Here is a 24,311-nt window from a genome sequence, read left to right as displayed (position 1 = left end):
TGATCTGAGCTTCAAAGCTCCACTCTCTGACCTTTGTTTGCAAACAAATACATCCTTTTGTGCCGACTGATGTCTGTGTGTCTGTGATCTCTGCGTCGCCTCCAGGGAAACGAACCGCCTTTGTGCAACACTTCCATGGGTACTGTGAGGTGCCATGCAATGCTAACACTGTTACAATGTATACATGTTATCTTTACAAATGTGGTAAAATGCTCTTAAGACAGAAGTGTCTGAACACTAAGGCAGGAAGAGATGAGCTAAATACTCCCTCAGCATCTCAGAGACCGCCCTTTTCAGGCAAGGATTATCTTCAGCTGCTGTTAGGGATTTTGTGCTTCAGCAATGTCAGTCTGTTCCATAAGGCTAATTCCACCAATTTGCAGTCCTCATGCAGAGACAATCCTAGCAGGGTGCAGGGCCTGGGGCCCGGGGCAAATCAGCTTGTGCGGAGTCCGGATGTGAAGAAGCCAGCGGCGGCAGGGGGGAGGGGGAGAGAGGGGGGTGGCAAGAAGCTGGATGCAAAGCTGGCGGCAGCAGTGATTTGGAGTGACCAGCCGCGGCCGCTCCACCCGGCTCTGTGGGGCCCCCCAAAGCACGGGGCCTGGGGTGGTCACCTCAATTGCCTGTCCCCCAGAGACAGGTATCCCAGGAGGCACCACTTCCAGTGCACTCCCACCCCTGACATGGACTAGCTATCATTCAGAACACTACAGCCTCAAACTGATAGCCAGGGACAGCTGGGCAGTCATAGGTTGGTGGGGAGGCGGGATGGAGTAGGGGGGAGGGGGACAGGAAGAAAGAGGAGCAAGGGTAAAAGGGACGGAGGGGGCAGTGAGGCAGAGAGCCTCTGAATCAATTCAGAGATTTGGGCAGCCCCTTCTCGCCACTGCAGGGAGCTGGACCTGGGCTCTATGCCCATAAGTAGGGAGCGGGGAAAATGGAGGAGGGGGGAGAAGACCATGGGTGGCTGCCCCACCCAGCCCCAGCATCCTGGCACTTAAAAAAAACGCCCTGCCCCCACTGGCTGCAGCAGCAGCGATCTGGGCCTCTGGGGGCTTGTGGCAGAGCACCCCCGTGCAGTGGGGAGCACTGGGGATCAGCCCCTCCCCTCCGGCTGGCACCCGTGCAGCAGCTGCCACATCACATGGGAGCAGTGCACCTCGGCAGGTCACCGTGGCGCTCCGCACACTGTCCAGAAGCTGGGGCTGCTCAGGCTGAGCACTGCCAGGCTCCAGGTGACTTGTGGAGCTGCCCCAGCTTCAGGACAGCATGCAGCACCCTGCTGAGCTGTGCTGCACCTACACGATGTGACAGCTGCCGTGCCGGTGCCAGGTCGGGGGGTGATCCCCACTGCCTCCTGCTGCTCCACACTGCATGGGGGGCTCTGCCCCGAGCCCCCAGAGGCCCTGATCACCACTGCTGCAGTCGGTGAGTGCCAGGCTTTTTTTTTTTTTTTTTTTTTTTAAGTGCCGGGACACTGGGGCCGGGTGGGGCAACCATGTGGGGGTATCTGGGGGAGCAGGTGGAGGGTGGGGCCCAACTCACTGCTGCTACGCTCCCGCTGCCAACACTACCACCACCACCTGTTCGATTCACAGGAGATTCAGCCTTATTCAGTGGCCAAATCTCTGAATCCGAATCAGCCTAATTGAATTAGGACAGTGATTTGAATCAACGAATCGAATCACTGTCCCTCCGAAATGGCTGAATCCAAAGCCAGATTGAATACTTGCTGCTTCACACAGGCCTAGTATTAACCTTAACACTGTGACCACTCACAGCATCTGCTAACTATAGCATATCTAACATTCCTTAGAGTTAGCATGTGCTAGTTGCAACATGTAACAACAACCCCTAGGTGTGCAAACATGATGCACAAAATAAACCCAGAGATTTCAAATAGGAAGCCGTGGTGTTAAAAACATTCCTGTTGTGCTCTTTTTGCGTTCTCTTGCAACAAAAGAAAAATTCAATTATTTTTCCAGTCAAAAAAAATATAAAAACTAAGAGCTGGAAGTTTCTTAGGGGTGCCTCAAGTCTAACAAGGGAACCCTTGAGTCCAAAAAGCTCGAGAACCACATATGCCCTGACCCTTTTCCATTTTGCTGATTCCTTTTGCTTGCAGATGAAGATTAAAGAACTACTAAACCTTCTCCTGTTATCCTTTACATTTCCAAGAACTTGAGTTCTGGTGAGGCTTCCAGCTACCACTCAGGGCATTACTCCACTCAGGAGGTTTTGTCAATGAAAGGATCCATGTAGGGTTCAGCAACCTCTCACAGTTAAGGCATGTGACACAGATCTGCTTCCCTGTGTCTGAGTTCTTCCTGATCACCATGGTGTAACGTAACATTAACTTCTCAACAAATGACCAGAGGTTCAGAATGAGTCGTATCAGAGCATCTTAAAGGTGCAGTACCACACGGTTCTGTTGTGGGAAAGCCCTAAGACGGTTGAATTTATGCTAGGATCTCGCCTGAGTCAGTGTACCTATTGTTGGTAACTCCCTTTCATGAGGTTTTTTTAGGATCCTTTTTGTTATATTGTGCAGAGGTGACAATGCTAAATCCTAATGAGCCTGACCTATGTTCAAGTGTTAGCTTCTGAGTCAGCATTCATCACCACACCTATGCACTATCCCAAAGTGGAGCAGAAGAATTGCAAACTATAAGAAAGCAACAACACATATATGCTATGCAAAAATAACCTAAGTCCTATATTGCTGAGCCACCTCCATAGAGCACTCTTGCATCTTTCACAGTGCATCTGTATTTTCTTTTAGATAATAACATATAATGAATAGAGCAATGGATTGAGATGCAGGAGACCTAAATTTTATTCCCAGCTTGACTACTGACCTGTTGGGTGACCTTGTATAAATGTCTACACCTCTGTTTCCCATGTGTAAAATGGAGTAAATGATACTTCCTTTCTTGTTAAAATACTTTGAGTGCTGCTGATGAAATGTGCTATATAACAGCTAGGCATTATTAGTACTCCCATGAAGTGGTTCTTTTCTTTCATTAATCTTATATAAGACATTCATCTAGAAGTAATTTTTGCCAAGTCAACATACCAGTCATTTAACATTTAATAACAGCAATGCAGGAAACTGTATTACTATAACTCCTGTCCTCTGCCTTGCTGTAACTCCTGCGTTAGGCTTTCAGTAAGTAAAGCACAGTTTATCCATTGGTTATAAAGATTTCTGTTGGTGTAAATTTGGAGGAAAAAAAGTCTGCCCCTTGTGAATGGTAAGTTTCCTCTCTTGTACCGAAAAAAAGTGATGAAAAAAGTGTGTCAATATACTTGCTACCAGTCTTTTGACACAGTTTGGGTTGATTTTATTTTTAGATGTTGAATGTATGTGAGAGAGGTTTAGATAGCATGTAGTGACATTTGGAAACCTTTTTTTTCAAAATGGCACGTTGTATCATTCTATTAAGGTTTCACACCTCAAACTGAAACATAATCTGTTTGCTAAGAAAATAGGTTTTTATTGGTTTGTGAAGGATTTCCTATAAAAACCAATGTATTTTGATATTTTGCTAAACATCTGGAACTTTTTCTCTTCTAAATTCATTAAGAAGTTATACTCAGAATGGAAGGGTTAGAAAACTCCAGTGCTGAATATAAGGAGCCAATCAATGAGTAAATTAGTGTAGTAGCTGAATGACTTCAGAAAGCCCAGTGAGGATAGTAGGAATAACAAAAGTGAAATAGAAAGAAGGCTAGCCTACTAAAATATCTTAAGGGTTTGATCCAAAAATCCATTGATGTCATTGGGAACTGATTTCATTGCAATGGGATTCAGTTAAGGCACTGTTGTGGGCATAATCCAGTCTTGCTCCAGCAGGACTTTTCGCAGTAGGACTTTTGATGAACTACAGAATGCAGAGCCAATGGCGCTCCCTACAAACCAGTATGCAGCAGAGATCTGGAAGCTGCATACAAAAGAATGAGAGACTACCAGAGCTAGCAGATCAAAAATGAGTACATAAATGATTATTGCATATGGTAGCCAGACTAAAAAGAAAAAAAAAATGAAGAAAAAATCTTTCCGGTCAATCCAAACAAAAATGTTTTGAAATATTCCAGTAAACCAAAAAGTGAGTAACATTTCAGATCATACAAAACATTATACTATCAAACCTTTTGGTTTTTTGCTTTAGTTTTACTTAGTTAAGCTTATGTAATTTTTGTGACAAAACATTTTGAAAAGAAAAATTAAAATATTTCCTTTTGAAAATGTCAAAACACAACATGTTAGACTTTCAGATTCTTTTTCCATGACCAAAACAATTTGCTAAAATTGACATGAATTTGCAAAACATTTAGGTCAACCCAATACTGTGTTTTTCAACAAAAGATTTTCCTAATAAATTTCACCCAAATTTGGTGGCCCTATTGTTTCCTTGCTTCCAATAGCTATTCTCCTCATCACAAGTGGGTGAAGATACCACAGAGGATACCATACTTTGGCCACAATAAGGACCACAGATTTCATAGGGTGAGGAAGGATTCTTTTATATCAAAGTCCCTGATGACCTTCTTAAGTTACAGAGGCTGTGTCCTATGGACTAGATTTATGCCCCTGTGTTTTAGATAGCAAAAAAACTGATAAGTAAATTACTGCAATGTTAGGGTTCATCTTAGTAAATCATTCAAAATCTGCTGGTCAAAATCAAATATCAATTTCTTAATTTTATATCACTAAGTTGATCCTTATCATACCAGGTTATGGATTTAAATATGCTTCCTACTTCTTTCTGAAAATGGATTGCTTACTAGAGCACTATTTTTAGTGTGCTTAACAGTATCATATTTTTTTTACAAAACAATTAACTTTCTTTTAAATGGTTACTTGATCAGTCACCAGTCTGAATCTGCAGCCTGAGTTGGTAGCAATCAAACATTGTTACCAACTGATGGCTTTTTCTTGCTGTAAAATACATGAAATAGGGTAGAAATGTGTGAAATTTTCATAGGCAGACAAGGTTCTTTGGATAAATCTGATAACTTTTATTAGACCAACTCAAATAATTGGAAAAATTCTTCTTTGCAAGTTTTCAGGTATAAATACCCTTGGTCAGGCTGAGGAAGCAGCTGCAGTTCAATTTTAGTCTGTGCTCTTCCTGGATGGAATGAAGAGTAAAGAAGATAGAGGATGCTATGCATGCAAGAAAAGCAGTCAGTAAAAAAGTAAATTGAGGAGCAGGTGAGAGAGAGGTTGTCGGGGAGGGTAATGAATGTAGCTGGTAAAGAGTGGAAAGGTACCTGGGGAATCAAATGTTAGGCAGGTTATAATGTGTCATAAATCCAATGTCTATATTTAGTCCATGACTTTCTGTATCCAGTAGGTTGATGAAATGAAGTTTGTCTGTGAAAGGTGGTTTGTAAATTCTCTTTGAGGATTAGAACTGAGAGATTGCAGAGAGAGAATGGTTGGGTAGACAGAGCCCAGACCCTGGGAGCCATTCAAGGCAGCTCAGGTCTGCAACCTCTGGCATGAGGCCAGGGACCCAGTTCATGGGCCGGTGCACAGAGCCCAGAACCTGGGAGCTGCAGAAGGCAGCTCAGGTCTGTAACCCACAGTGTGTGGCCAGGACCCTGGTGCATGCAGTGGTGCATGGAGCCCCAGACCCTGGCAGCTGCATGAGGCAGCTTGGGTCTGCAGCCCCCAGCGTGAGGACAGAAACCCAGAGCCATCAGCATGGCACAGAAAGGTCCAGTGGGACCCCAACCCTGAGAGTTGCTCGAGGCAGCTCAGGTCCACCCTTTCCTGACACGCGGCCAAGACTCCTGTGCGCACTCGGTCCATGGCTGGTCCCAGGTGAGGACTCAGGCCTCGGAGCTGCAGAAGTTGGCTTGAGCCCTCAATCATGAGCAGAAGACTGAGCCCTCAGTGCACACAATGGTGCGTGGGGCCACCTGAAGGCATAGGCCCAAGGACAGCCCATGGCCTGGGAGCCCCCGCATGTGAGGAGTGCCTTGGTCAATGGAACGAGGACCACCCATTCATACCCACAGAGTCATAAGTTGTTGGGGAAGGGATTCCCACAGGAGAGGGGAGTTACCCCGGCTGGAATGCCATTATCCTTAGGGAAGCTTGAGCTGAAGGGAGTTCCCAGGATCTGGTATTACCTTAGGGAGGCATCCCTAGGGCCCGCCACAGGCCTGGGCAGCACAGATGGTTTCTCCTCCCCCTTCAGGCTGGAGCACAGCCCATGCCCCCCACAGCCGGTCTGGGCCATGGAGGTAATTATAGAATTGAGGTTGACCTGTTATTGAAATGCTTTACATTTTGAGAGAGATTGTCTTGTATGTTGTGAACATTTTTATCTATGTATTTGATAGTTCAATAGAGTGTTAAGTATAAACTTGCAAAAGGACCTTGCGGGAACCCCTCCCCTGATGGTTATATATACTTACCTATACTTACCTATGTATATTTGTGTTTTGACTGTGCTCACCTGTACCTACCTGTTGTTTGTCTATTTAAATCAACTGATTATCAACACAATGCTTGGAGCTACCTGAAGGAGTGTAATCTTTCAGCTTTTATGTATAGGGTATATGATATTATATGATAAATGTATATTTGTATATATATGTTTATTAATATCAATTCCCTTGATTTTTTAAATATTAATAAATCTGTATATAGTTAAGCATCTCTTGTCCTGGCCTAACTCTATAGGGAGCAAAGGGACCTGCCCTGCATACTGCAGATCCCTCTCACAGCATTCCTGCCTGCCAACCATTCTTTCTACCTGGAGAAGGGAGCACATTACTTGGGTGAACCTGGGTTACATTTTCATGGAATTTTGTGCAATACTGTTTGCATTTTAGCAGGATTTTACATCCTCTACTTTTCACTTTATTAAACTTGTGATATTTTAATAATAATGGTTAATTCTTACATGGTACATAGCACTGACAGATCTCAGAGCCCTTTACAGCAGAAAGTAGGTATCATTGCCATTTTACAGATGAAGAAACTGTCAGTAGCAGACCTAAGAGTACAGCATAGACTTCTTGCCTCATTCCAGTCCAGTTCTTATTCAATGGACCAGGCTGGCTCTACAGGCTGCTAAAAGCATGAATTGGCTCATGTGCAAGACCAATATCAATCTCAAACAGACCCCTTTTCTCTTACAAAATTCATGTACTTTATTAAAATGTCATTGAAATTATCCTATGTCAATTAAGCAGACCCATTTTAAAGTAGTTTGGCATTTCCTTATAATTACCAGGCCACACATCTAACAAGGAGTTAGTAATCTTGGTCAGGCCAGTTCTTAGTCAATAGTAAAGACATACTACAAAAAAAACCCATTATCACAACTGAAAATAACTGGCCCCTTTGTCAGCCAGAGATGAAACTTCAAGTGATGAAAGAGCTAGGGGAACCAAGTTGTTCTTTTGCAATTGGAGATGACAGCTCAAAGGTAGAGGCACATCAGTGCTACAGTAAAGGAACACTTACCGTTTATGCCTATCATGGACCTCATCTATGGATTAACAGGGACCTTCCCCATGCCCTCCCTCAACCTCCCCCACTCCCCACCCCGAGCTGTCAATTCAACAGCTTTCATGAACAAGACATCTTTTGGAAAGAGAAGAGGTGGAGTATTGTATGGGTAATATTGCTGGTAAAACAAAGGTAGCAGGTTTTATTTTGCTGCCATCAGAAATAATTGCAAAAATTTCTAGCTGACAAAACCATAATGGTTTGGGAAAAAGATGGACTGCATAGTAAGAATTCAAAACAACATAAGTATTTCTCTATTATTGTTGCTTACCATTCACATTTTGTACAATACATATAACCCATATGACCTTACTCTGCTATGTATCTTAGACTGTCATTGGGTTTCTTACCTCATCTCAACAGGAATCAGCAAACAAGCTTTTGTGAAAGTATCAAAAGCAATTTGCTGCATATCTTAGAGAGCAAAGAGATCTAAGCCAAGTGAGAACTGTCCCAAACTCAATTGAACAGGTGTGCATTTCCATAATGGCTGCAAGATTCAGCGAGAGATGGTGGTGTTTTGTTGCTTGAGCCTTGGAAGTGAATTAGTAATCTTCATGTGCTCTGTCCTAGTGATTGAAATAAATTACTTTGTTAAATTGCTAAGCCAGTTGACCCATCTGTTGGCCCATGAATGTTCAGATTCTCAGAGGGTTTATTATTCCAAATAATGACTGCCATATGCAACGGTAAACAGTTCTTTTAAAACTGACTGAAAGATTCTGTGCTACTTTTGAAGGCAATTTATAAAGCTATTCATGTTCCCCGCCAGAATCTGCCCTTCAACTAAACTTGTAGAAAGTGATCCTGACCAGTGTATACTGACACCAATATCTTGTTTCTTTTCAACGAAGGCACAGATAAAACTGCACCCAGAGCTTGGATTAACTTGGTGCTCATTCATCAGGGACAGAACAAGCTGCAAATTATGAATTACTATAGCTCAGTGTCCCCAAACAGCACCTTGTACCTCCTGACTTATTTATTTATTTGCTCGATACAGAAAGCCTACAATAAAATCTTAGATGCAGAAGCAATCAATATTTTAAAGCACATATTATAAAATAAATCTAAACTGACACAATATCCACAATAACACTCCCTGAGCCACAGAAAAGGAGACGCTCCCAAACAAAAGTTTTCCCCCTGAGCGAATAGATTGACTTTGTAACGGCTTGAAGGTCAACAAATTCTGCCTGTCAGACCAAAGAAGGAAGCAAATTCCAGAGATAAAGTCTCTCCCCTAAAGATGTTCTTTCAATACTCAGATGCACAAATCAGGGTACTGCTAGCTTGAGTGTTTTGATAGATACAAAGTGCTGGGGTAAAGGAATCAATGCTGAGATATGATACTTTCATTAGCATATGCTAGGATAGATGCCTTTAATATCAGACAGTCTCTCTAGAAGGCAAGCTAGAGACATACGGTGTCTCCCAGGATTCATCAGGGATCAGGGCCTTGGTGAGGAGATGGGCATTACCCAGTCACTGCCTTGTGCAGCATCTGCCAACAGGTCTCCTATTAAGTCGTTACCACATTAAAACTGTCTTTACTTGGCAGAACCCCAGCAGTGAGTAAGCAGCTATGCAAAACATCCTCTGTTCTCCATCAGCATGAACTACACTGTGCCACACCAGCCCCCTGTACTGGGGGAGAGGCAGTAGATACAGAACTGTACATGTAAGAGATTCCCCTGTGTTGACAGGGGCACATCTACACATGCACTTTAATGCACATTAGCCTATTTTATTGTGCATTAAAGCATCACTAAAAAACATGCTCTTTAGCTCATTCACATTAAGGCAGGCTGATGAGCATTTTCCTAGTACCTCACAATGGAGGTACTAGATTTAATGCACATTAACTAAAGTATATGAATGCACATGTAGCTGTGCCGAGCATAAAAGCTATAAATGACTTTATAGATTAAAGCCTACAGCTCTGTACTGGAGTTGAGCACCTTCCTTCTTTTCTTAACTGCTATTTTTTTTTTTTAACTTCCTCTGGTTACTCACCGCTCTCCTATGTACAGAAGGGCTGAAGGCCAAAACATTTGCAAACAGTTCTCAAATGGGTCTACTTTTTAAGAACTGTTGGGCCTCTTTCTTCCCTAGCCGTTCTTTACATCTAATTTAGACCATCCTCATTTTGAAATCCCCAGACAGAACACACATTCTATTCATACAAGGCCTATAAACCATGTTAAGACCATAGAGCATCCATGATTTGTTCATGATGTTAACAATGACTCACCGTAGCTAGATCACAGATGTTAAACTGCTGATGGATGGCCCCCATCCAGCACATGGTCAACTCTTCTGGTATTCAGCTGAAGTATTAATCTTGTGTGGAAAGATCCTTCTTTGTTTGTCCCTGTGAATAATGAAATGTATAATACAGTAGACTGTACTTTCCAAGCTCATTGTAATGAATTCCTTTCTAAAAAGAGAAAAGAATAACACTATTAAAGGAATAAACTGCTATACATGACATGGTGACATATTAGGATTTTCTGTCTAGCTAAATGAATAAATTTGCCCTATGCTGATTCATGCTCATGTGAGGGGCCTTTCTTTCAGTAATCAAAGGGAAGAGCTTTTCCATGATGAGGTCTGTTACTGTTTCCCATCTTTGTTTGAAGCTAGTGACTAGTGAAGTCCAGATCCAAACAAGAAGCTATGGACTTGAAAGACATTTGTTCGTGAAAAATACAAGCATAAGAGCAGGCCAGGAGAGAAGGCTAATCACATCCTTGAATTAGTTGCTAGTCTGGATTCATCATCAGGATGTTCTGACCTATGAGAGGATTTCATCATCTTCTGAGGTAGTGAATAGTAATCTTCTGTGGTATATTCGATACCCTTTCTTGCAACTGCATGGGGATAGCTTTGGTATATATTAATCCTTCCAAATTTCCAATTTTTTTGGATTTTTTTCCATTAATTAGAAATTTTAGAAAAATATTCCACTACACTTTTAATTGTTACAGGGACAGCAAGTTACAGGGTACAGTGTGTTTCAATAGCAGTAGGTAAGAGAGCTTGGTACTACTGACCTTTTCTCTCAGAACACAATCCAATGCCCACTCCCACTGACTTCAGGGCTAGGGACAGACATTCAAAAAGCTGGAGCCTGAATGGAGTCAACCTTTTTAGGTTAGTCTAACCTCCCTAGGTTAAACCAGTTTGTAACAGGACAAACATCTCTCTGGACTGATGAAATGCAGCCACATGCCTGCACTTGCTCAAGCCAGGCACCAGGGGGTGCTAGAGCACGCCCTCAGCTTCAGGGCATGGCCAGTCTGGGCTGAACTGGCTGTGGGGAGGGGGGGTTTAATTCCCTCTCTCTATCCCACCAGGAGGGACCTGAGTGGGGTCTGCTAGGTGCTCCACACTCGCTGCTGCAGCAGTGGGGCACTATGGCCCCTGAGGCAGAGGGGGCAGGAAGGAGAATCAGTCTCCCTTCTACCCTCATTAGCAGCCGGGTCCGCTCGCCATCACCACTGCACTCACTCCCTGGGGTGGAATAGGCCCCCTGCTGTCGCCTCCGCTGGACACCAGAGGGAGGGGGACTAACCCCCCTCCCTGCTTTCCCCCCAGAGCCGTGCCCCCACACCGCTGCTGCAGTGGGAGGGGGCAGGGTCCATGTTGGGGATTGCAGCCCCTGTCATAATGCTGGGGAACACAAGCCCCTTCCTGGTGGGGGCACTGCGATGTGGGCAGCGCTGCAGAAGGCTGTGCGCAGTAGCACCAGGGTCTGGAGTGGGCCAGAGCCCTCCAAGCCCCCTGCAGCACTGCTGCTCTCCGCAGCAGCTCTGCCTGCCCTGCAGCACAGTTCCCACCAGGAAGGAGCTTGTGCTTGGGGAAACAGGGACGGGGGCTGCTGCCCCCATCATGGTTGGCTCCCTGCTCACTGCTCCAGCAGCTGGGTGGGGACGGGGGCAGGACCAGACACCACCAGCGGGAGTCCTGGAGTGCAGGGAACAGGGTTATTCCTCGCTCTCCCTAGGGCACTGCAGCTGGGCCTGCCTGGCCCAGCTGCAGCCACCACCCGGTCTGCACTTGGGGCAGTTTCTAGCAGAATAAGCCCCCTCCTGCCAGAAGGGGGCTGGCCCCAAGCAGAGACCAAGTCTGGCTGCCGCTCAACGTGCAGTCACTGCTCACTCTGTGCTCAGGGGCAGCCCCCTCTCGGCAGAAAGGCACTTATTCCACCAGACACTGCCCCGAGTGCAGACCGAGCAGCAGCTGTGGCTGGGCAGGGCAGAACAGGGAATAATCGCACTCCCTGCCTCCTCCCAGAGGCCCTGTGGCAGCATCTAGCCCTGCTCCCGCCCAGCCACTGGAATGGTGAGTGGGGAGCAGACCATAACAGAGGCAGCAGCCCCCATCCCTGTTTCCCCAAGTGTGAGCCCTTTCCCGGCAGGGGCTGCACTGCAGGGCTGGCAGAGCTGCTGCAGAGCACAGTGGAGCTGTGTGGAGCTTGGAGGGCTCTGGCCCATTCCAGACCCTGGTGCTGCCACACATAGCCTGCTGCAGCTCTGCCCGCCCCACAATGCAGGACAGGGAAGGGGCTTGCATCCCCCAACATTATGACAGGGGCTGCTTCCCTCAACAAGGACCCTACCTCCTGCTGCACCATCTGGTGTGGGGGGGGACAGGACAGAGGGTTATTCCCCTTCCCTCCAATGTCCAATGGAGGGGCCAGCAGGGGCCTTAAACTGCCACAGGGAGCAAGCCCAGTGGTGATGGGAGGCAGACCCAGCTGCCAATGGGAATAGCGGGGAAACTAAGCATCCTCCTTTCCCCTCTCTGCCTCAGAGGCCATGTTGCCCTGCTGCTGCAGCAGTGAGTGGGGAGCACCCAGCAGACCTGGCTCAGGGCCCTGCTGGTGAGATAGAGAGGGGGGAATTAAACCCCTGTCTGGTCAGACCTCTACCCCATCTGGCTGGACTAAAGCAGAGATCCCAGCCCAGAGAGCATGCCAGGATACTGGGGGACGCTGGTTTAACTTAAAGCAGGAAGGGGTCTGGGACAGACATTGTATAAACTGGTTTGAGCCAAATCAGTTAAGTCTGATACTACATTCAACCAGGTTTATCTCAAATCAGTTTCAGCCATTTTAAAACTGGTTTATGTGCACTGAATGTCAGTTCTGTTACAGGTTTAAACCAGTTTCTGATCACTTAAGCCACTTTATGTGTAATGTCTGTTCCTAGCCTAACCAACTAAACTGCTTTAACTATGTGCAGTAAGCAGCAATTTTCATTTAATAATGCATCATGAGCCACAGTTTTCTGCCAAGTCACTTTGTATTGCTAGCATGCATGAGGAGGAATGTTAAAAATGGCATAAAAGATGCACAAAAAAGAAAAGGCAAAATAAACTGAAAGATCAATGAAAAGTCAGAAGCAAAGTGAAAACTCATTCTTTCATCCAAACCACAAAACCGTTTTTTTGCAGAAGGAGAAGCAGACAACTCCCTTCAAGTAAACACCATTCATTCAAGGAGGGAGAAGGAAGCGTCATTTGTTACCTACTCTGTCATGTGATAGTCTAAGAAAAAACAGTAAAATTAATCCAAGGGTAGAGAAGAGGAGCAACATTCATACTCTTTTGTCTAAAAAAAATGTACCTGGCTCCTATTCCTATAACATTTGACCACTTTCCAGTCTTTGATGTGAAGACTTGAACTGAGGCTTACCAAGTCCAATATATAGTGGCCTTATCCACTAGACCAGGAGTTCCTGGACTGTGATACATGTGCCCTTGTGGGGTACATAAAACATGTCTGGGAGTATGTAGAAGAAATTGTGTAATGGTAGATTGAATTTTCATTATAATAATAATTGGCATTTAAGGAGTTAAATTATAGAAGCGTGCTGGCAGGATTATGTCCGATAGCTGGTAAATCTGGAATGGGATACACAATAAGAAAACATTTGAGGACCTCTGCATTACCATTTTACCCTGTTGATGAGAAATTAAACAACAGAGTTAGTAAAAGAAAAAACTTAGATGTCACGAAAATGTCCCATTTTGTATATATTTTGCAAAATGTAAACAAACAGCTCTATCAAATAGCCAGTTTTATGTCTGTGTGCTCTACTCAGAGAAAATGGACCAAGATGTGAATGGGCACTGATTCAGAAAGCATCCCTAATCAGAATACATTTGAGCATGTGCTTAAATCAGTGGGAGGTAACACAGCTACAACCTACACCCTTGTTCAAGGTTGGGCATTTAGTTAAGTGCCTTCCTGAATTAGGGTCCTGCAGCCCAGAAGAAAGAGGCATAATAAGGCCAAGTTTTTCCATCACAAATGGTATTAGTTAGCACCCTTGTTGACAATCTCAAAAGAAGCCAAAGTCCAGACTGGCACCAGGAACAGTTTTCTATTTTTGAAGTGATCACATAAATTACAACAGCCCAAGGTGTCCTATTCCTGTTAACATGTGCTTAGTACAGGTCAATTAACTAGCGCACTTTTGATGGTTCATGTGGTTGGGAGAACCAAACCAAAACATGTCAGAAAATATTTTTCATGTGGGGAACCCAGAATTGGCACTTAGCTGCATTACAGGTTGATAGCTGCCAATGCAGCAGGAGTTAAACATGGAGAGGAGGGGCCCAAGGATCCATTCCATATAACTTTGTTTTCTGCTTGAAACAGTGATGGCACTGCACAGAAGTGTTATGTTACGTCCTTCTGGACAAGGAAACCACTTTTCATGTTCTGAATCTGACAGTTCTTTTTTTGACCTCTCTACTAGGTAGTGCCAGCAAACCACTTCTTTCTCCCCACCCTCTCCATCATGCTGTCTGATAGCAATTGTACTTCACTTTCCATAGAAGGTGCTATGAATCTAGTTGCTTCAGGTGGTATCACTTCAATTGTCATTCTTTCATGCTGGCTTGCATACCACAAGCTGAGCAATGCTTTCCATATCAGTACACACACCCACCACCTCTTCCACAACCAAAACATCCAGCATTTTCTTTAAGACCTAATTTCTTTTGACATTTAATTTACTTCTCCAGGTGGATTATATTACTTACATAGTTATAAAATGCTATTAACAAGGCATGCTATTTGTAGAGCAAAAATCTGCATTTTCACATGCAACAAGATACAGAGTCCTTTTGCCTCATTTTGTTAGGCTAATGAGTGACAATATATAGGAATTGCAACACTCGACCAGACCAACAGCAGTTAGTCCCATACCATTTCTCCCACAGTGACCAGGTACTTCAGAGGCAAATGTGAGCTCTCCAAATCATAGTGTGTCACTGTTATCAGTCTTAGTATCACTGGACACAATGACACGTCCAAAATGCTGAAAAATTCTTTGGAGCAAAAAACACTGGAACAAAGGATGGACCCACAATTGTTTTCCAAATTATGGAGTAAAATAGCAGAGAATAAGGGTCTTCTTACCTGGAGCTCCAACAGCTGCAGGAAAGACAAAGATAACAGTACATCGAAAAATGAGATGTGCAAATATTTTTCCACACGGCTGAAAAATTCCCCATTAATATAAACCATACTGTGTGCTATGTTCATCAGTTAGAAGGCAAGCAGATGGTTTTGATTTGACCATGACTGTCCCTGGAGAATGCAGAGTCAGAAATGAAGCAGTGGATTGCCAGACCAGTCAGCATCAAGACTAATGAGGACTTCTGGTAATGGTATTATGGATAAGGAGGGATGATCACTGGCCTGTCAGAGGCAGCAAAGAGGACATCCTGTTGGTTGTGGAAGCAGAGGGTGGAGAAGACATGGGAGAATACCTGGCTCAGAGATTGAAGCTATTTAAGAAGGGGTGGGTTCACTTTTGTTTGGACTGAGGAAAGAAATACTTACTACAGAGGCAAGTGAAGCAATCAAAGGTCACATAGCGAATACTTTCATATTCACATAGATGGCTATAAATATTCATCCTGCTTCAGTACTACATGGGCTACAGCTCTAGATAAACTGATATTATCAGATATGGATTAAAACAGATTGTGAACTCTAGAACTCCAGAGAATTTACTTAAGAAAGGAATTCAACCCATGCAGAGACACTGCTTGAGTAGGGTTTAAATGGCCAAAGGGATGAATTTCACTCAGACATCATTAATTACTGCAGCACTGAAGGGAATAACTAAGGAAAATATAATGATACCTGGGCATGTATGAATCAGTTGCATTCCATAGCAACTTCAGGGCTGAACCTTCAACCCTTCCTCATTACTACTATGATTAATGTTTACTCATGTGAATAATCCAATTGACTTTAATCACACTACTTCTGTGAGTAAAGTCTGCTGTATCAGACCTCAAAATACATGTCATTTTGTTCTTCCTTATTTATTTCAAATGTATTTAAGCCAGATGATTAGCCATCACCCACTGCCCTAAAGAACCTTTCAGGAAACACATCTTTACCTGAAAAAACAAAGTCACTTAAAAGAAGAATAGTTTCTCCAGTTTGCTTTATGGCACCTGGTGTGTTTCTGAGCTTGTTTATATTGGTGATATTGCTAGCCATATTTTAAATTGGTTCTTCAAAAGCTGTCCCTAAAATAATATGTTGGATTTATTTATAGGCATGAAAAGCAAAGTATGGAGAAGAATTAAAAAGAAAAATTAAAAAATAATGGAGTTTCATAGGGTTTTTTGGTTTTCTTTGAGAAAAATGTGCATCCCATGTCCTTTGGATATCTTTATTCAGTAGTCTCATGTCACTTGTTTGAGCAGTAAGATTAGTAACAAATTTCTCTATATAGGTCTTCATTCCAAGCATTCTTTTTACCCATCCTTTTCTATTGTAGATAGTAGGAAATTCATTCTTTTTATGTATTTGCTTAATTTGGGGAGTCAATATATAAACAAAAGGCTCACGGTTTGTTTTTCAACAATGGCCAACCAGCAAGTTCACTCTTTTGATGCTTACCCTAAAACTGCGACAGCAATCAACCAGTGTAGCTCTGTCTAACCTTTGCCTTAGGGTGAAGTGAGCTTCCTATGTTCATGAACTGCAAGGCTGTTGGGCTCCTTGGGCACCTTTACACGTGCTCTAGGGTGGTGGGTGGGGGTGCTTTAATTAAAGTGGTTCCCAGGAGCCACTCTAAAACACCAGCAGCATCCCGTGTATTAAGTGTCCCACACTTCAAAATGGCAGTGAGGACGCACTAACTAAAGCTTATTTGATGAGCTTTAAAGCACCCCTGCTGAAATTTTGAAATGCAGGCATGCTGAATACACATGACACCAAAGCTGCTGGAGCATACTAATTAGCACGCTCCAGCAGACTTGTTTAATCAAGTCTGATCTGCCACTTTTTAATTATACACGTTGGAGCAGTGTCGCAGACCACTTAGGTGCCCTGCGCCTGAGAACAGGGACGGCTCAAGAGAGGCCCCTAGCAGTGAGAAGGGGGAGGCGCAGCTGCCTGTCACCAGGGCAGCACAGATGCTGGTTGCTGGGGCAACCAGCGAAACCTGCTGACAGGAAGAGGCAGGACTTAGCTCTTCTTAAGCCCTGGCAGGAGGCCAGGGTGGCAGTTCCCCTCTGGCAGCTGAGGAGTGGGGAGCTCAGCCAGCACGGGGAGAAGGGCAAGGAGTGACTGCATGAGTATCCACTGGTTGCTGCTATGGGCTGGAGTATTTTCCCAGTAGGGATGGTTTAGTTTTATGTTATATCCCAGGGGCTTTGTGCTTTGAGTTTACTGTTAACCGGAGAACAAGGTGAGGCTATTAGGGGTGGAGGAGGACTCATAGGGACTCCACGGTAGCGTGGGGGTCCTGGCGCCTGAGAGGGCACAGCATCTTTGGGGTGCATTGACCCCAGCCTGAGAGAGAGAGGGGGCGGCGAGGAGCCCTGAGAGAGAGAGAGAGAGAGAGAGGGGGCAGCGAGGAGCCCCAGGAGTGGAAAGGAGGGCCAAGACATAACAGGGCCCAGGTCAGATTACATCAGCACCATCTGCAAGGCTTGGGCTGCAGTGTAAGGGAGGAAAAGGAGCCGCAAGCAGCACCCCCTGTCATCGGGGTGCGTAGAAATGGGCAGCCTCCTGCTGATTATAACAATCTATTAATCGAATAAGATCAAGGCGTGGCAGGCGAGTAAGCAGGCAGTTGGCCCATTACAGGAGGGTGGAGCCACACCTGAAGAGGGTCCGATAGTGGTACCCCTGTCAAAAATAGGTATGAAGCCCCTGTATAAGTGCCCTTTCAACTCTTATTCTATACTCTTTTCCTCAATAGTTTTGGCCTCCTATCCAATAAGTGCACCTCTTCACGAGATCAAGGAGTGGTTACACTTTTAGCACTGTGATGGTTTCTTTTCTTTGGCTACTATTCTAACTTTTATCTTCCTAGCTTGTTATGTATCTTTCCATTTATTTAGAATATTTTGTTAGTGAGAATCAACTTGAATCCCTGAATTTTGCCCATTCATCTTCTACAGTCTAGATTTTCTTTTAATGCTAATAGTGCTGTTTCTGGCAACACATTGGCCTATATACCTGTGTTTAGTTTAAAATTAATAAATGAAGCATTTGCCTTCTGCTTAACAATCCAGTCCTCTTCTGATGATATCCAGTCCACTGCTTTTATGCATATATCAGATGAGTCAGTGGTGTTGTCATCACCCCCTCTGTCCATGCTGTGTGAATTTCAGTGAACTGCTGCAATCCATTGCATTTCATGCCTCTTTTCACATACGTGAAGTTTCTTGGTTAGTTGTGTTTGCCACAGCTCATCTGGCTCCATCTGCTGTTTGACTTTGACCTCTGTCTGCCTTTCTGTCTCAGGTAACTTTTCCTGTGGCTTTTGGATTCCTGATCATTTCTCATTTCCCAGTATCAGAGCATTGTTTACCCTCAATAAGCTACTTCTTAGACAGGAAGACTTCTGTTGCTTTGCAATTCAAAAAAACTCTGTAGACTCAACTGAGGGGGTTTTTTTCCTTTCTCCAGTCACAATCTTGTCTCTTAATATGGAGTCAGTTACCACCCTCAAAATTGCAGGATTGGGTCCTTAACCTTAGAAAAATTACAATTCCTTCAATAGTTTAATTTCCTCAAGACTCCAAGCTGAAAAACATACCTTTGATATCTTTCATTCTGAAGGCTAATGCAGAGCTCCTCTCATTTTTGTAAGAAAGTTCTGTACTTAACTTCTGCTGGCTGAGTTTATTAAAAATCATTAAACACATCAAATGTGTCAAACCTTGCTAAAGACAGAAATAAGGCTGACTAGCACTCATTGCTTGAAGAGACAGAAAGAAGCATTGTTTGAACCTCTTCCAGGCATCTTTTAGTTTCAGCATTGGTGGAACTTATAGATACTTCATTTTATGCACTGGTTATTTCTGGAAGCACTGTTCCAGAAATTTCATTTGATTTCTTTTCAGCCTTGGTTCTATAGAGTATTCAGGAATCACTATGGGCCCCAGATACTTGGAAAAGATCATTTTTTACTCAGTGAAGCAGTTCCAGTTCCCTTTGCTTAATATAACTTTTGCTTCTAACATCCCCCTACCCTAGTCTTCCTAAGTCTGGGAAGTTAAACAATTTAAAGGTGCAATTATCTATGTCACTGATTTGTAAACTGAACCCCAACATAGCTCTGACCTCTACATCTCTTTTTCTTTAGCTTCTTACCACACTTGCTGTGTGTCAGAAGCTTCATTTTCTCAAAGAAAAGCAGTAAACTAGGGTCTTCTATCAGAAAGTCTTTCCAACTTTCTTCTTTCTACAAAACCATCAAGAAATAAATACAGCCAAAAGGTGACATATTAAATGTGCATGTTAAACTTTCTCCCAACTCCTACTGACTAGCACTTCTTGGAGAAAAGCCAGACAGATGTGAGGATATAGTTAATCTAGGAAGGGAAACTAGAGTATAATTTGGCAATTCATCAGGGAGGAAGAGGAAAGGCAAAGAGAACCAAGCATCTCAAGTAGTAAATGATTGTTGCTCACCTTTTCTCTTACTCTTCCAGTCAGCAAAGTGATATCCATATTTTTTTTTTAATATTTATTGCCTTTGGGCAACATAAAATATACTCTAGAAATATATTTGGCACCAAAAGAAAGGAGATGAGCACCAAGAAAAAGAAAGAGAATAGGATCAGCAAGAGGAACAGGGAGAGTTGAGTAAGCTGGGCTGGCTAGCAGTGCTATTAGGTTTGGCCAACTACTCTGAAAAGGTGCTATGATCAAAGAAGCAGAACTCCCTCTGTGAGTGGGCTCTCAGCTGACTGTTTCAACTGTAAGAAAACCTGTATTTCAAATAAATCAGGTTAATTAGTAACTGTGCAGTCACTGCCAAGTTTGCTTTTGGCCAGTTTAACAAACCATCTAGTAAAATCAGTAGCAGACTCACTTGTACACTGATACAGGCAGCTCCAAGTTGCCAAGACTCAGAGAATTATGAAATCAGATTATGAAGAGTTTGGAAAATGCAGTGAAAGTAGGAGAGGTGCTCGTGTCTTTGGCCCCAAATCCTGCAAAAAACTATGCATGGGCTCAATTTTACCCACATGACTAGTCTCACTGAAGTGAATGGTATTTTGTGCAGGTTTATGCAGGATCAAGGCCCTTAACTGTCTTTTGAAGTGAATGATCTGCAAAAGTATAATCTGCATAAATGCAAAGATGCTTTGCTCTGGTTAAGTCTGTATCCACTTCTATGAAGAGAGAGGAGCCCTCATTTCTCAAATACTGTTGGATGGAAGCACACAGAGTGCTTCCACTCCAGCGTGCTCCCCTTTTCCCTCACATCAAATGGAAGCCACTTTATTGGAACTGTGCAGGGTCTGGGCACTTGTAGGCCATTCCTATGTAAGGAAGGGTAGCACCTTATAATCTTAAGTAGTGTTCACTGTGCTGAGGTTCCCAGCACACTAATAGAACAGCTGTAAGGAAACTTTAAAGACTGGGTGAAATTCATCCCCTACCAGTGTAGGCTACTATAAATGTTATCGTTCTTAGTAGCTGATGATGGAGCTTAAAAGCCCATGGAAACACTTGCCTTTAGCTTACATATTTCATTCTCCATTGAAGCCAATGACAGGTCCCCTCCCATTTGTTGAACTTTGGACTTATCAGGAGCAGACATCTGTGGCCACTGTCTACTGGGACCACCCATCAGCAGCAGAAAATACCACTATGCACTCAGTGAATATCGAGGGGTCAGGGGTCACTTGCTCCAACCAGTTGACTAAAGGTATCTCAATAAAGACTGAATGGAAAGGTCATTTTAAGATACTATGCAATTCACTGACAGGGCACAGATCAGTAAAGGGACAAAGGCAGCAAAGAGAAGCTACTTCTTTCTGTCTCTGCCTCTGCCTGATTCTGAAATTTGATAAAATTCCCTCTGACAGCAATTTAAAAACAAAGTTTTAAAATTAGTCCAAGTGTGTATTAATTGTAGCAATGCAAATGGAAAAATGACAAAATGCAGAAAATACAGTTTTAGTCTTTTGTACAACATATGTCCTTTTGTTATTAAGAGCAACTTTGAGTTCAGAATAGACCAGTACTAAGTGGTTTACTGTCCCATATCAGGGTTTAATTCTGGACACTCTGAAGGACATAAATCTCTCCCTGTTCTCCTTAGCATAGACTCCAAAAGCTCTAAACACAGTCAAATCCCAGAGCTTTCAATTAACTGGCCAGGCATGGACAACCTGTGTTAGAAAACTGTTCCCCTGTACACTGCAAAAGAGGATTATGAAAACTCACTTCCCCATGATGTGAATAGCAATTTGGGGAGTAAAGGCAGATGTTTCATGAAAAGTTCAAGGGGTGTGCCCCATGAAATGGATCCACTAGTACTCAATGGCCCAACGGTGAATTCCAACCCTACCAGAACCTGCAGCAAAGCCTACAATAGGTTAATGTTTCATGTGGTTCAAGGTATTTGCCATTATGAACACCATAATGGTCTAATAGAAATAAAAATGGAGAAGAGAGAAATGAGGAAGACAGCAAGACACAAAATAAAGGAAGCAAGAAAGGAGACACGCCTGCCCTATGTAGACCTCCTGACTGAGCAATGAAATTCTGAAAGAGAATCTGATTGCAAAGACACTTCTATGGCAGAAAATGTCTCCAAGCAGTAGTTTTCAGGACTGAGAGAACATGCTATGTTTCCTCCCCCTTAGAAGAGATGAGAGTTGTCATTTGTAAGTGTGGGCATTAGATAGGGTTTTCATTCTGAGACCAAAGGAGAACTAAGTAGGATCTTAATCTTTTCAATGTCTCAGTAAAACTATTTTGAACCAGGTTAAGAGCTGTGAGGAGATATTTTAAGACAGAGGAGTCTGAGATCATCCTCAGCACAGAGACAGAGTTTAACACAAGGGTTAATGGAGAAGTTTAGTGCTTCTATAAAAGGTGCATATGGTTATTCACATGGGGACCATCATGTGGCAGGACCACAGGGTGTGTGACAGTGAGGTATGAGAGTAGTTGCATCTCCAGCAGTTTTCATGTACTGAAAGGAAAGGCTTACAGATTTTCCCTGCATATATCAAGTATGTGGGTTTAATTTTTTTCTGACCAGGCACCAGCAGTGGAAACCTACACTGATCCACTGGGGCTGCTTTTCACTTCAGCAGGTGAAGGTGCTGACTCCACTTCCCACAGGCAAGCCAGACCTTATTTTGCTGACTAAAGAAGATGCCACTTAAATTAAAACTCATGTAACCATATGTTTAAAACCTGTGGGTCATATTTTATATAAAAATGACTATGACAGGCCGAATATTTGTGCTGATGTGTTGTATTTCCATTGTGTATTTTGAGTGCACTGCTGTTATTAAGCTTATTAAAGTTATAGAACTTTATCCTATTTTTAAATTAAGAAAAAAAATGAAACTATATGTTGGGACAGCCCTGCATATAAATTACATATTTTAATAAGACAGACAGTTCTCATACACAGTGTATTTTCTATGAAGTGAAACATGCAATAGTATTTAGCTAAACCATACAGTTTAGACTTAGCATACTTTTGATTTGGGGAATCTATGTTAGACTAATAAATAGATATTAGATTTAGATATTACCAATATCCAAAGGATAGTTCCACTGAAAATGGTGGTATCAGTAATATCTCTTTGTCCAAGGTTATCTGTCTTAGGAGGGATAAGACCTGTCATATCTCTTCCAAAGGAGGAACTGCAGTCAAACATTAAATATTAATAGACAACTACTTAGGTAGCAAGAGCTTGGGACAATGGGCTAGATGAATTCTAGGAAACACCATTTAACTAGGTTCATCTGCAAGGAGATGGGTTCAGTGGTGGAAATTTACCAAAGGCACCCAGGTATTAGAAAAAGCGGTAGGGTGCAGAGACATAGAAAGGGTGGGATGAGAAAGAGGAAGTCTTATCATTCTGAGGGAAAAAGCTGGGAGTGCAAGGTAGAGTGAGGGGCACTGAATTTAGAATGGTTGTGGTTTTCTGAATATTATTTAAGAGTACAAGGGTATCTTGTGCAAAATATGTATGTGTGTTATGGGCTTGCACCTCATCAAGTGGTTAAATCAAGGGCGGGCAATTATGTCGGGCAGAGGGTCACTTACTGAGTTTTGGCAAGCTGTCGAGGGCTGCATGGGTAGCCCTGCCCATTGGAAGGTGCCCCAGCCACCAACTTGTGACCAGAAGTCCTACTCCCTAATCCCCAACCTTTACCACCAGAAGTCCACTTGCCCCTAGAAACACTTTCAACAAGGGTTTTAGCCATCTCAGAACCAGAAAAATACCAAATTATTTTCTAAAAATTGAACATCTACAACATTCATTAATTTGATTTTTTTTAATTTGTCCTGATTTACAGTGTTTGTGTAGTATCATAGAGGTGATTGCACAATAGCTTAAAATAAAGTCTTACTTTTGCGGGTGTGTGGGTATGTGGAGTGTGGGGGAGGTTGTGGGGGTTTTGTGTGGGGATGGATAGGTATCAGGGTGTGGATGTGGGACAAGGGATCATGTGCATGTGTGTGTGTGTGTATGTGGGGTGTGAGTGGATATAGGATTTGTGGGGGGATGTGTGTGTGAGGGAGGGTAGCTGGGGTGTGTGAGGAAGTGTGGGGGTCTGCATGTATGGCAGTGAGGGGGGGTGCATGTGTATGGTGGGGTGTGTGGGGGGCACTTGCCCTATGAACACACACACCCTGTCCCCCCTTCACTGCACACACACACCATCCTGCTCCTGGCCCTGGGGTATCAGTGCAGGCCTCATGCTCTCATGGTCCAGTGATGCAGCAGGGGGCCATGTGCTGCCGGAGGCCGGCAGGTGGGCAGGGAAGAAGTGAAAGCAGCAGCAGAGGCTTCCAGTTTGGGAGGCAGGGGTGGAGAGGGCCGGGCGGGACTGAGCCAGCCTTGCTCCTGGGTCCTGCTGCTGGCTTCCCAAGGCCCTACTGCCCCTGAATGGCCTGGCTGGTACTGCCGCAGGCCGTATTTTGCCCATCCTGGATTAAACCATAACCAAAATGCCTACATGGCTTGAGTTTTAGCAGGGGCATCTTTAAGCCCCAAGAAGAGTTTGAGGGGTTGGTCCTTGCTCCAACACCAGACAGCTGGACCACTGGTTCAAGCTCTCAAGACTGAGTATTAGAGAAAGGAGCTGCACCTTGAGAGCCCAAGCAGGGACACACCTGGTCAGGCTTCAGAGGATTAGGAGCTGGATTCCCTCAACAATATAGTGAGCTCCCAGCAAAGGGGACTCTGTGATGAAAATCATATCGGGACACAAAGGGCTCCTATACATGTGCAGGGA

At 43.7% G+C, this 24,311-nt stretch overlaps 1 long non-coding RNA gene across 1 annotated transcript in view; it reads right to left on the bottom strand.

The window, feature by feature from the left end:
• The window catches only part of LOC149864766 (uncharacterized), a 120,393-nt gene that overhangs the window by 77,419 nt on the left and 18,663 nt on the right, over positions 1-24,311 (bottom strand). The window contains exon 2 of the long non-coding RNA XR_016442627.1: positions 9,789-9,908. This is a non-coding gene — a long non-coding RNA (uncharacterized LOC149864766). The remainder of the gene's footprint in view (positions 1-9,788; positions 9,909-24,311) is intronic.

Source organism: Crocodylus siamensis, chromosome 5 (assembly GCF_052110815.1).
Source record: "Crocodylus siamensis isolate JL-2025a chromosome 5, ASM5211081v1, whole genome shotgun sequence".
NCBI classification, from domain to species: domain Eukaryota; kingdom Metazoa; phylum Chordata; order Crocodylia; family Crocodylidae; genus Crocodylus; species Crocodylus siamensis.
This window is presented reverse-complemented; position numbering and strand designations above follow the sequence as displayed.